Below are 14,060 nucleotides of genomic sequence, written 5' to 3'. Positions count from 1 at the left end.
CAGCGACCTCTTCCCGGCCTTCCAAACAGGCCTGGCACCACCGAAGCACAACACTTCTTGCTACCGAAACATCTGAGTAAGCCTGCTTGATTATATCAAACGTCTCTGTCACAGATTTACCGAGTTTCACAAAGAATTTCATTGTGTCCCTCTGCTCAATTGAACTCTGCATTTTCGGCTTGCACCACTCACAGAAACACGTCAAGTGAAAATGTTTGTGCTGATTCTCCAGGTGCTCGGAGACAACTGACAGGCCGCTCGTTCTTTAGCTAGGAACGCCCACTACCGAACTCAGTCGGTGCGCGAAGAACAGTCACGGCGGAAGATAATCAGTCCTATTACTTTCCGGACAAACGCTGTATCTGTTCACCGAAGTGTTTTCTCAAAAAACCCATGGATTTGTGTGATGGGTGGGAAGTGGCATCGTCTTGTTGAAACCAAACGTCGCCGAGATCACAAGCTTCAATTTCAGGCATTAAATAGTCGGTTAACAGTGCGGGAAAACGATCGCTATTGACGGTTACGTTATCACCAGCAATTTTGCTTGCTTACATACCCATTGAACCAGAAATGGGCCCCAGTGCTGCACAAAAGTTGGCTCGAAAACGTCAGATCTTCTTGGAAATTTTCAAGAGCCTTACCACCATTATAATGAAAATATTTTATGTCTTAGTTGCACTTTTTCTTGATAATTTTTGCATGACTCCCGCTTCAACTTAATTTGATTCAAGCAACTGTGTTTATTTGCTACTTTGTGGAGTCATCACAAAACATTCTAAATTCCAGATAACTCAGTTTAATTAAATAAATGCTAATGCAAGTACGCACACAAATAAGATATCACAAAAACACAACAACAATAAAAATAATGAAAACAATGGCAAACGAGGTGAGATTTTATGATTTGAGGCCTTTCAACGCCTTTCAATGACTTGCAACTGTTTTTGGCAAAAAGTGCTCGAGTTGTTATCATCATTGTTGTTGTAGGTGATTAGGTAGTTGTTATTGTTGTGCGCGTTTTTGCTTTTGCTTTCTTTCACAGGTTATTACACCCAGCGTCTACACTTATTTAGCTACATATTTGTTTTTGCTACAAAAAAAAAATATTTTCTATGTTGTATGTTTGTGTGTGTGCGTAGGTACATACAATGTACAGTGTTGGATGCGCTTGTTTGCGTTTACGTTTGCATTTGCAAACTGCCATTTGATAAAAACAAATTCAAACTAATCAATTCCAGTTAAATAACATGAAAAATCAACACACCTCTGCGCGCTCAAACTCACACACACACACACACACAGCAATGCATGCAGACAGCTAGCCCATTTGCGTCGCAAAGGGGTGGTAACGACTCAAGGTCAATGCGTGGCATTGAACTTGCAGTTGTTGGTTAAGGTTGCCGCTTGTTTTCGAGGTCAAAACCCCACAACCACAATCAATGCCAGCAAACACTACTCGCGAAAGCCGAAACAGCAGTCGAGCGCACGAGCAACCAAGCGGGTGGCTAGGCAAGACGCGGCAGCGAAAAAAGTTTGCAGAAGAAATGAGATAAAAAAATAATAACAATAATAGTCATAACAGCCAGCAATCATGTGAATCTACACGAAAAACAACAACAACAACAACTAAAAAGAAAAGAGCTACAAAAATAGAAGCAAGAAATAACAAACAAACAAATTTGGTGCTAAGTGTTCTCTAAACGTCGAACAAAAGCTTAAAATAGCAAAGTCCAACAAAGAAAAAAAACTAAAAAATCTTTAAGTCCAAAAATAATAAAATTTAAGCAAAAATAAACAAAATTTCAAGCGCAAATTGCTTGGCTTGCTGACTGCGTGGCCTGTGGGGGGTGTGCTTTTGGTTGGCGCGACTGCATAATAGCGGTAAAAACGAGTTCGCTAAATTTGTTTAGAATAATTTCACAATACGCATACACCTTCGAGCAGCGAGCAGCTGAGTGAAAGATAAAAACAAATTCATATAAGTATAGAACAACAACAACTTGTAGCAAAGAGTTCATTGCACTAGCAAAGTAAAGACAAAGCTTTGGAGAAAAAGTAGCAAAAATGCTAAGAAAAGAAACAATTAAGTTTGAAAGGAAAAAACAATTTAGTTAGAAAAAAATATAGAAAAAGCAATAAAAACTGAATTTGATAAGAAATAATAAAAAGCCAGACAAAAAAAAAATGAAATTAAAAAGCTTCAAGCCAAAAGCTCTAAGCTGCGGTGAGCTAAACCACACGTTGATGGCGTCGCAGGCCTCTACTGTTTATTGTGTATTTTTTGCCGTAGTTCTAAAATGTCAATTAAATGGGTCAGTAGCCTAAATGTGCTCAAATTAATTTGATTAAAAATACTCTTTATAGCGTCATTGGGCTTTCATTACATACAGTGGCGCCGCTAACTTTTTTCATTTGGAGAGAAGTTTCATATTCATATTTTAACACCTTGACTGCGGTATCGCACCGGTAAAACATGACAAAAAGTAACCAACTTATCGCTGGTGTACACACCTATGCCAAAATAAAACAATTATTTTCTTGCTTGGCAGCTGGAAATAGATTTTTGTCATGACCACCGCACTATGGGGTAATTTGGCCGATTTCATGGTATTAATTAATAACTTTTGAACTAAGTAAGATTTTCGAAACGGTTTTTTATTATTGTTATAGACACGATAGGAATGTTTTAGAAAAATGGGCGTGGCTCCGCCCCTTCCCTGACGAAATATTATTTATTAACTTTTAAACTAAATAAGATTTTTTGAAACGGTTTTTTTTGTATTAGTCTTATGGAGATCGTTGGAAATAGTTTTTGGTAAAATGGGCGTGGTTCCGCCCTCCCATTTGGATAAATTTAATCAAAAACTTTTTAAAATAAATAAGATTTTTCAAAACAGTTTTTTTTTATTATTGATATGGACTCTGTTGGAAATAGTTGTTGTATAAATGGGTGTGGTTCCGCCCTCCCAGGACGAGAAAACAATTTTTTTTTTTTCATATAGAAAAGTTGATAAAGTGACAACCAAATAATACAATAATAAGCTTATAAAATATTTTCATTCTCAAGGTCTTCGTCAGACATAAAATAAAAATCGTCAATTTCATCTCCAATTTCCTCAATTTGATCCTGGCCTTCAAAATTGCACAATAAAAGGCTTAAAACTTCTGAAGGAAGTTCCATACTTTTATGCTTCCGACTTCGCTTCATTAGGTTTGTTGAAGAAATGACAGGATCAGAAGTATCTAAGGCTCTATTGAAAACATCCATGAAATATTGACACGACTATGCTTACGTGCGTGATGCAGTCTATCTGCTTTATAAATTTGGTTGCGTGCTTCCGACGCTTCTTCTCCGAAATATCCAACGGGAAGTATTGTATTTTCCATAATTTGCCTTGAATGGACAATTATTTTGTGAACAGTTGCCGTCATTGGCAACCATGGATAACAATCCACAATTTGTTCCCCAGTTTTTAAAACAAAATTGTTCAAATTTCTCCAAATCAATCGGCAGTTGACAAGACAAGACAAGCAAATTAATATAACTCTTAAGTTCCGAATTATTTCTTTATCAACTCCGGTAACTTCTGCAAATGTTTCAAAATTGGTAAATGCTCGCCGTGCCGTGTTTCCATTGTTTGTATTGCCAGATCCATTTTGTTTTGGCTTATCGACCCTTAAGCATAGCCTCTCCCAAAACATACGCTGAATTTCCTTTTTCCGATCTGCAATCGTTTTTTTGTCCACAGATGTTGTCACTCGCCATTTCTGAACAGTTAACTTATAACCGGCGTGTAATACAAATTCAAAACATCTTATCCAGCTATGAAGCGGACTTAACCCGTGTTTTTAAATTATCTAAAAGTGGAACAAACTCGAGCACTTAAAATTTTTGTTGGCAAGGAAGTCCTTAGGTGTTGCATTACATATTGGGCATGCTTGAGAAGACGTTGTATTTGTCAGTGCATTGACCACTTTTCATCTATGACAGTCAAATGAAGTTGAAATTTTATGTTAATGCACTGCCTGTCGTTGAACATTATTTTGCATGGTAAAAGTTCTTAATTTCTTCTTGATGTTCAGGTCCTCTTTTAATATGGCTTCTCTTGTTTCTTTCAAAAACTCCAATTTGAGAGGGCGGCAAAATCTTATCGACTGTGGAGTACGGTTATTCCATAAAACAAGTCCAGAAGCATCAATTAGTCGAAGGAGGCATACGGTTGAGGCAAATAGGCTTGCATCTGAATCGCATGATCCTTGGTCAGCATAGGCCTGGTTATAGTTCGACTGCCCGGTACTACCATCGAACCCATAACTTAGGATTAAATCAGCTGATATAAAATCTACCTCCTGCTGCCTCATCGTATTCATAATGACTTCTTCTTGAAGCACAACAATTCGAGTAGCCGTATGACTTAAAAAGATCTTGCATTGGGACCTTTGCTACAGTATCGCTAATGTATATATTAGCAGGTCTACAAAGCTTTTTTTGTTCAACAACATCTTTATATAGAGGGTATATGTCGGCATCTCTGTGCTTAGCATCGTCCCTAATTGCGCAGTACTGCTCCTTGCTTAAGCCTTGATCTAATAAAAGGGCCAATGCTTCGTCCTTTGATGCACGAAATAGGCTGCTTAATAGGGCATTTCAAAATCTCCCTTAGATCCTTTGCCTTTTCCGGACTAATTGCAAGAGTATTAAGGACTACAGAAAGATCATGAAACCCTGAGATCGGGCAGCTTTACTGGCTGTTGAATTAACAAGGAGACGTTGCAACCGTGTGATTTAGATAGAGCTGCAGCTTCTTTCCTCTGTGCTTCTTCTCCTTTAACCGAATAAGCCAATTTCGGGCGTCCAATTTGGCGTTTCTCGATTTGATTCGATTCAGAGAAAACAAAGTTTTATTGCACTTTGCAGCCATTTGCATACTTCTTCTCAAAATATTTTTTGTTTCTCTTGCATATCTTCCATTTACCATTTATATTTAGGCAAAATAAACTGCTTTTCTTTTTCAAATAGTTGTTGTGTTTTACAACATCAATGTCTCTAACTTATTTTACTCGAAAGAAAATCAAGAATTGATCTTTCTTGGTTTGAGTTCTCCGTCTCCTTAAGCCATACTTCAAAAAGCTCCGCGTTCGAAAACTCGAAGATACACCTGACAAAAAAACGAAATTACGCAGATTGTGCGCATTTGTGCACATTGAGACAAATTGTCTTTTATTCATAATTAATGGCTCTACGACATATACTGGACTTAAACTGTTACAAACGAAAGTTATTTTTTGTAAGTATACGTAAAGTTAATTTTTTTTTTTCAAAAAATTACCTTTTAGACCTGTTTTAAAATTGGCTAAATATTAGTAAGACAGGCACATATCAAAATATTAGTACGCACAACATATAATACAAACCAGTATGATTGTTTTCCATCATAAATTGAATTAATAAATTGTTTAACTTTTAAGTATCGCACTTTCAAAGTAACTAACCAAAACTGCCTTTTCTCAACCACGTGCTTTTGGGCTGCAACAGCTGACTTTAACAGTGCATAGCCTTAACAGTGCACTGTTAATTAACATTTTTGGTATGGAGTCATATGGAGCCATCTGTTTTTAATATGTTTAACTTAAAAAAAAACCCAAATATTTAACCTTCGATAAAATGACTAAATACCATGAAATCGGGCAAATTCCCCATAGTGACCACCGGTGATACACTGGCAGTCAACGTGTTAATTCGATAGCTTTTATGCAATTAATCATTAAAAATTTTCAGAGGAGAAAGTGTTAAATCAAAAATTTTTAGTGAAGAAATGTTTACTTTTACTCGCTTTCGATTGCACTTTTTGAGCTGCGCGCTTAAATGTAGGCAACAATTTTTCATCGTCAGCTTTAAATGGTGGAATGTAGAATTTTGGCAATGGAAATAATAAATAGATGTATCTTGACTTACCAACATGTCGTGAGTCCGGTGATGATAACTGCAAAGAAAATAATTTTTTTAAGAAGTTGTTAGAGTTTAAATTACTTTCAATTAACAAGATATTCTTAAATACAAATAAAATCTCAAGCCTAAAAATTTTCAAAAGCTTATATGTATTTCCTTTACTGACCAAGAAGCTGAAAATTTATCAAAATCGCCAATGTCGGACGACTATAGGACATAGATGCCATACAAACTGAACGATCAAAATCAAGTTCAAATTTGGTATATAATGCGAGAATTGCCTTTTACATTACGTGATTAGAGAACAAAAACGAATATTGATTAACGAAAATCGTTTTATTGTTTTTTAAATGTTCTTTACATATACACTTTTCCATAAATTTGAACCAACTGTCGAAGCGCTTTTGCGTTTTCTACCTCTGATTGAGGTATCTCCAAACCAAGTGTTCGGAGGGCATCAACCTCATCTTCAACTGTCGACCTATTAGTTTATTTTTTACGTACGGGAATAAAGGGAAGTTATGCCATGTCAGGTTAGACCTATTCGCAAAATCGATGCTTTGAGCCCAATAATGTAGTTTTTTCCAGTCGACCTGTGAGAGTTCGCATTTTCATTGTAAAGAGTGATCCGTTTTCGGAAGTATTTAACTAAGGAATTTGGAATGGATTCAATACTTGGCGATAAGCTTCTAAGGAAAAATGCCCAGAAGAACGACACAAAAAATAGGATTTCTGATAAAATAAATAAAATTATTCTTCAATGTAATTTTAATGTTACGCATAAAGTACGTAGGCCTTGGAATGTCTTTTCTCGAGAGTTGTCCCGCAGAGCATCAATAGGTTTCGGAACAAGAACTGAGTTTTGACGAACTCGGCGAAATTTGTCCTGAAGTGCTCTACGACCTCGATTGAATTCACCATACTATCGATAAATGCTGGTCTTGATAGAGCTTTAACTTATTTATGGATAGATAGATAGATAAAAAATATTTGAGGCTTCACACTGCGACCTATGGTCAATTGTGCCATCTCTTATATCACAGAAGGTCGCAAAGGTTCAGCACTCTGAATAATTCCAGAAGCTTGCTGGACGCGACTGAGGTGATGTGATCCCTGCTCACGTAGAGGGAACCTAGGCCCTTGAGCCTGCTTCAACAAGCTGCTGGATAATCTAGAATCAAGCATTCTAGAGTTTCTTGTACCATGTTGCAAACCGGTAGTTTGCGCATGAGACTATGCCCATATTAGACAAACGCTTCCTGAGCTTGCAGCGACCTCAGTATTTCATCAAATTACGTATGTATACTGAGATAAATTCTCGAGATAATAATGAAAGCAATATATGGAGGCAATCGTACCCCATTTCAAACCCCTCTATGTGTCACTGTCACACCACTGTATTGTTATTATTTTGCTTGCTTTAATCGTCTCCCATCACACGTCACCGAGATTCACACTCACATATTTGCATACAACAATCGCACAGTCTTCTATATAAATATAAAACAAGTATATAAGTCAATATATATGTAGATACGAATTTATTGCTGTAGGCATTTGACCTGATTTGCTTAAGAATTTGCACACATCCAAGTGAACAGTAAGAACAACACAGACGCCTTTGCAAGTGTCAAGATTTTTAGGGCTTTGAGTATGCCTGCGCACATGATGGCGATAAGCTAATAAGCACAGACGGCATTCATTGCTTCTTAGAGAGTATATATGTATAGTATGTATGATATAGTATTTTATAATATGAGAGTATATTCCACTGACCGACTACTCACTCTATATCTGCCGGTATTTTGACTTAATTAATTGTTTTATGCATATTTTTTTTTCATAATTTTGAGTTTGTTGACCGGCGTTTACTACGTAGTCCATTAATTAATATCATGCACTCGGCTTGTTTATGAATTAATGAGTAAACATTATAATTTTTATGATTGTAAGCTTTAATAATAAAGATATTGTCGCAGGCATAATAAAGATACTTAATTTATATATTATACCATATATGAATGTTATCGTAAATAATTTTTATCTGAGTATTGTCATATAGATATAGAGACTTTCTAGTTAGAAAGTTCCTGAAGGTATACGTTTATCTTTTAAATTTACGCCTCGAGAAAACAAACAATTACTTTTCAAAAGTAGTTTTTTTTGAAAAAGTTTTGTTACGGTCTTAACCACCATTTCAGAAATGGTATTTAAAGACGAAAAGGAGCTGCTATTATGCAGACCAGACCAAACTCTACATGTCACTCATCATCCCCGTTCTGCTATACTATAGTGCAGTTATTTTGAAGGAAATCCTCCTTTTGCCATCCAAATCATGCACTATAGACAGGAGCAAGTAGTAACAGAACCCATGATGGATGCATAAAAACTTCCCAGTCAAGGTACTGCAATTTCTGTCAAGTCGCTAACTACATTTGTGCATGGCCTAACGTTGTCGCGATGGAACAGGATTTCTCTCAAATTTTCCAAAGCTGGCCGGTGCTGGGCACTTGCTTCTTTTAGCTGATCCAATTTTTGACAGTAGTACAGAATTAAGGGATGATTCCCTGCCGATCTCACATAAACACACAAAACTTTCCGGACTGTTAATCCGTACTTGACCATCGTGCTTGTCGTGATTTTTGTTTTAAGTTGTCATAAGTGCCCAACTTTTCATCATCAAAAGTGGATTGTTTTTTTTGCGGTTTAGCAGCGAATCGCCAAGAGAAATTCAGTTAATGAGGATTTTTACTTTAATTTGTGTGACCCCCATACATGGACCTCTTTGTATCCTGCCTCATTTTAATGTGTTAAAGCAAATTTTTTGTGATGTTTAATACTGGGAAAAACGATATACAACGATATTCCCAAAAGGGCTAAAAAGCGGATAAGGGCGAGATGGAATGCTTTAAGTACATGCAGAACTGAGAAGATCATGTGATTGCAAGATCATGTCATATGATCTCGAAAGGACTGCCGGACGGCTGTTGATCTTTTGACAGGTCACAACCTACTGGCATCACTTGCTACCCGGTTGGAATAATTAATAGCGATACATGCAGAGAAGTTGACATGAGTCTTTGTCCATCTCTATCTAGAACTCGACTCAGGAGTTCAAAGGACTTGACAAAGTATCAAGCGTAGACCTCAAGTCACTCTCAAAGTTCGCAAAAAACGTTAACGTCCTGAGTGAGAAATTCTTTACCCCAAACTAAACTGAACCTCCATCTAGCATTACTAAGGACCAGTAGGTCTATGTATGGCGTGATAGCTGGCCAGTATAATCTAACCTAACCCAATTCTGTGCAATCGAAATAGTAGTTCCCACTTGATATTTCCATTATTTGATCGATATTTACTATCCTTCCAGTTCGGTGCTTTTGAATCAAAATAAATGGAACAAAATCGGCAAAAATGGACTTTTTTGTCTACTTTTTTTCGCGAATCTGCTTAATCCTTCTCTGCTGGCACTCTATGCAAGTTCGGGACATTCAGTCAATAAATGTTAAAGTGAAGTAGAAATTCGAAAGTTTTAAGCTATTTTAAGGCGGAATACTGAGACCTCTACTTTGAAGCACTAGCAGTACTTTTATCATCAAAAGTTTATTTATGAAGGTGGGATTCAAGGCGCGTTTAGTCTCATTCCTCTATAACTGCTTCTATTTATATAAGTTTATGTACATATACATATGTATATATATAACTCAATATGAGCCTATACATATATGTATGTATGTATTTTAGAGCGGGTCGATTATTTTTCGATAAAATCGATCACATATCTTATATTTTTTTAACTTCACTCGTAACTGGCTTTAGACTAAAAGTCTTTTAGGTCTATACAACCAATTATTCAGATCTTTTAAACTTCACTCGAAACCGGTTTTGGACCGAAAGCCTGTTCGATGCCTGATCCGGAGAACATTTCTCACATATCGGACTTTTTAGAAATAAAAATCGACCCGCTCTAATGTATAATATACATATGTAACGGGTGATTTTTTTGAGGTTAGGATTTTCATGCATTAGTATTTGACAGATCACGTGGGATTTCAGACATGGTGTCAAAGAGAAAGATGCTCAGTATGCTTTGACATTTCATCATGAATAGACTTACTAACGAGCAACGCTTGCAAATCATTGAATTTTATTACCAAAATCAGTGTTCGGTTCGAAATGTGTTTATCGACAAATTTTGTTCAGCGATGAGGCTCATTTCTGGTTGAATGGCTACGTAAATAAGCAAAATTGCCGCATTTGGGGTGAAGAGCAACCAGAAGCCGTTCAAGAACTGCCCATGCATCCCGAAAAATGCACTGTTTGGTGTGGTTTGTACGCTGGTGGAATCATTGGACCGTATTTTTTCAAAGATGCTGTTGGACGCAACGTTACGGTGAATGGCGATCGCTATCGTTCGATGCTAACAAACTTTTTGTTGCCAAAAATGGAAGAACTGAACTTGGTTGACATGTGGTTTCAACAAGATGGCGCTACATGCCACACAGCTCGCGATTCTATGGCCATTTTGAGGGAAAACTTCGGACAACAATTCATCTCAAGAAATGGACCCGTAAGTTGGCCACCAAGATCATGCGATTTAACGCCTTTAGACTATTTTTTGTGGGGCTACGTCAAGTCTAAAGTCTACAGAAATAAGCCAGCAACTATTCCAGCTTTGAAAGACAACATTTCCGAAGAAATTCGGGCTATTCCGGCCGAAATGCTCGAAAAAGTTGCCCAAAATTGGACTTTCCGAATGGACCACCTAAGACGCAGCCGCGGTCAACATTTAAATGAAATTATCTTCAAAAAGTAAATGTCATGAACCAATCTAACGTTTCAAATAAAGAACCGATGAGATTTTGCAAATTTTATGCGTTTTTTTTTTTTTAAAAAAGTTATCAAGCTCTTAAAAAATCACCCTTTATATCCACCATATATTCTTCACTTGGAGTGACATTCATCTGTATAACTATTTTTGGTTGCAAACATTGTCGTTGCCACCAGCAAAGGCACACAACCCATTTACGGCATCTTCCGCTACATATCATCGTTGTTATTATTATTGTTGTTGCTGTGTTGGCCTCTATGTGACCCACTTAAAAAGGCGTGCAAGTAAAGAGACAAAGTAAAAATTGACAGACCGGCACTCAACCGTTAAGGTTTCTCTTTATTTGTATGTATGGCCATTGTGACTTTGGTGTTGTTAGTGTTATTTTTATTGTTGTAACGCTTTTGTTATTATTTATTTTTATTATTATTATACTTTTTACTGATTGTACAGCGGCAAGCGCCCATTGTTCGGTGGCGTTACGGCGCACCTTTCACTCTTTTGTGCCATGTAATTGTCGGTCGTATTTATTAACCGTTCGTTGTTCGTATGTATGTACTTATGTGAGTTTGTTTATCTGTTGACTGTAAATTTACATGAAGTTGGCGTAGGTCATAACCGTATTTGGTTAACCTTCTTTGTGTGGCAACAATACGACCGCAGCTCCGCAGCTTGTTGATAGTTTGTTTTGAGTTTTTTCTTTATTTTGGTTGAGAGCTTCAATGCGTTTCGGCTTTTCAGTTAAGTTTATGATAATTTTGAGATGTAATATTGATTTTCTGTACTTTTGAAATGTTACTTAAAAAGGCGATGACAGACGACAATTAACAAAAGCCATGTAAACAAAACACTTATCACGGTGTTCAAGGGTTGACTGGGAGTCACGCAGTAGGTCGAAGGTTCAGTTACTGAGATTTTTAAAAACACCTGTAAGTCAATATATGATTTCACGATTTTTTTTCCGAATACAGCTAAAGTAAACCAGTCCTTAGGAGTCGATTTGAGATTATTTGGACCCACATTACTCAGGATGTACCTTCAGTACTGCAGTTCAAAAGCCATTTTTGTTTAAAAGATGGTTATCGAATTATATATAATTATTATTATTCGCAATGGCCTAAAATTGGTACAAAGGCAAAATAAAAATTTATTAAATATCGAACCATTGATTTGTGTAAAAACATACCAAGAAAACTCGAAATTTTTACGTAAATTGCTAGCTCAGACCTGTATAAGTGAACGAGGACAAGATGAAATATCCCCTGTCATCAAACGAGCAGCCGTCGTACTCGAAACATGGCTCCAACATCACTGTTGACACTCATAACTTCGAAATCGTAGTTAATTTCGTCTATCTTGGAGCCAGGATTAACTCCAACAACAACGCCAGCCGCAGAATAACTCTTGCCAACAGGTGATACTCCGATCTGAGTAGGCATTAAGAAGTGAAGTGCTCTCTCGAGGAACAAAGACCAAATTCTATTATTCCCGTCCTACTATATGGTGCGGAGGCAAGGACGATGATAACATCTGATAAGTCGACGTTAGGAGTACGAGTTTTCGAGAGAAAGGTAGTGCGGAAGATTTATGGTTCTTTGTGCATTGGCCACGACGAATATCGAAATCGATGGAACGATAAGCTGTATGAGATATGTATATGACGATATTGACATAGTTCACCGCATTAAAAGACAGTGGTTCTGAAAGTGATCGACGTAGTACCCCGGGGGAAGCAGAAGACCTCCACTCCGTTGGAAATACCAGAAGGAGAAAGACCTGCCTTCGCTTGGAATCTCCAATTGGCGCCACCTTGCAAAAAGAAGAAAGGACTGGCGCGTTATTGTTAACTCAGCTATAACCTCGCAAGCGGTCTCTAGGCCAGTAAAGAAGAAGAAGAGGTTACGCTGGGTAGGTCATGTCGTTTGAATGGACGAAAACACTTCAGTTCTGAAAGTATATGTACATATTCGACGAAGTATCTGCCGAGGAAAGCAGATGAAGAGAAGAAGTTGAAAAGATCAGGTGGAGAATGGCCAGCGAAAAGGAAGAACGACTGGCGCGCTGTTGTAAACTCGCCCATAACCACGGAAGCGTTGTCTACGGTGTCTGAGAAGAAGACCTGTATAAGTTGTTTCAGATTAGTTCCAGCACTTGAAAAGTCAAATAAATTTAGTCGAACGCCATCACTGTGTTATCTTGGAAAACTACAGCTTCGGTTTTCGATTCGAAGGTTGCGACTTCCGAATTCTAGTGACAGCCACACTCGTTTATCTTCATCGGCTCACGAAGATTTTGTACTGCGTTCTGGTGGGACCCACAGAAAATTGATACAAATTGGTTAATTGATCCTTACTAGAGGGTTTTATTGGTAAGAACCCCATTTGATGTCCAAAAGGTCAAGGAAGAGTCAAAGCAATTAGACAAAATTTGCCAAGAACAAAATATTCAGTCAATGGATGTAGATTCTGATACTTCAAGTAGGTGAGATTGCACTACGACTTCAGGTCTATTGTCTCCTCTCCTAAGTCACAACGACTCCTTTAGATCCAATATATTGATAAATTCCAATATACTGCTGGATGCTAGTGAGGTGATGTGATCCCTTCTGTGGATCTGTGGTGTGGTCTCTATCTTCCGCCTGCAGTCTGTCATGCAGTCAATTAACAGGTCTTCTGCAGTTTTAGGCTTCTGTCGCAGAACCCGTAATTTGCACAAAAAGATAGAACCAGTAGGTGACCTTAGTATGGGAATTATTCAGGATACACATCTTTCAGACAGATTTCTTAAAAAAAAATTTCGCTTTTGTTACAGCTAAGATTCTACAGCGATCTAGAAAGTTTTCTTTTTTTAATTTGAACTTCAACAACTTAAAGCTATAGCGTACGTGCTCCTTCTAATGACCACATGACCAGACTTTTTTTTGGCTTATTGTGGTCTACCGGTCAGATCGCATAACTTAGTCCAGACTATCTTCTTTTTTCTTCCTTTCACCAACTTCATGTGTCGTTTAAGTTTTTAAACCAAGCCTGAACTTCATCCTCATTCCAACTTCTCAATTTTCTTCTCTTAAGTTTTAGTTTTTAAGCAACTTCTCTCCTTGATCACCCTCAACATTCAATTTTTTTCACTGGGTTATGGTTTTGGCCTTCAATTTCACTGATTATTTCATCACAATTCACATGGCAAGTGAAATCACAAGTTTTCTCGCACACGAGCTCAAATATTTAAAAGCACTTAAATGAATTCACACAAAAATTGTCATTAAAATTGAAAGCAGAT

General features: G+C 37.3%; 1 protein-coding gene across 7 annotated transcripts in view; it reads left to right on the top strand.

Annotated features, from left to right (window-relative positions):
• The window catches only part of LOC105232943 (transcription factor kayak), a 129,520-nt gene that overhangs the window by 14,349 nt on the left and 101,111 nt on the right, over positions 1 to 14,060 (top strand). The gene's annotated exons all lie outside the window — the stretch shown is intronic.

The sequence above is a fragment of the Bactrocera dorsalis genome, chromosome 4, assembly GCF_023373825.1.
Source record: "Bactrocera dorsalis isolate Fly_Bdor chromosome 4, ASM2337382v1, whole genome shotgun sequence".
Classification (NCBI taxonomy): domain Eukaryota; kingdom Metazoa; phylum Arthropoda; class Insecta; order Diptera; family Tephritidae; genus Bactrocera; species Bactrocera dorsalis.
The sequence above is the reverse complement of the archived record's forward strand: the minus strand, read 5'-3'. Positions and strand labels throughout refer to the sequence as shown.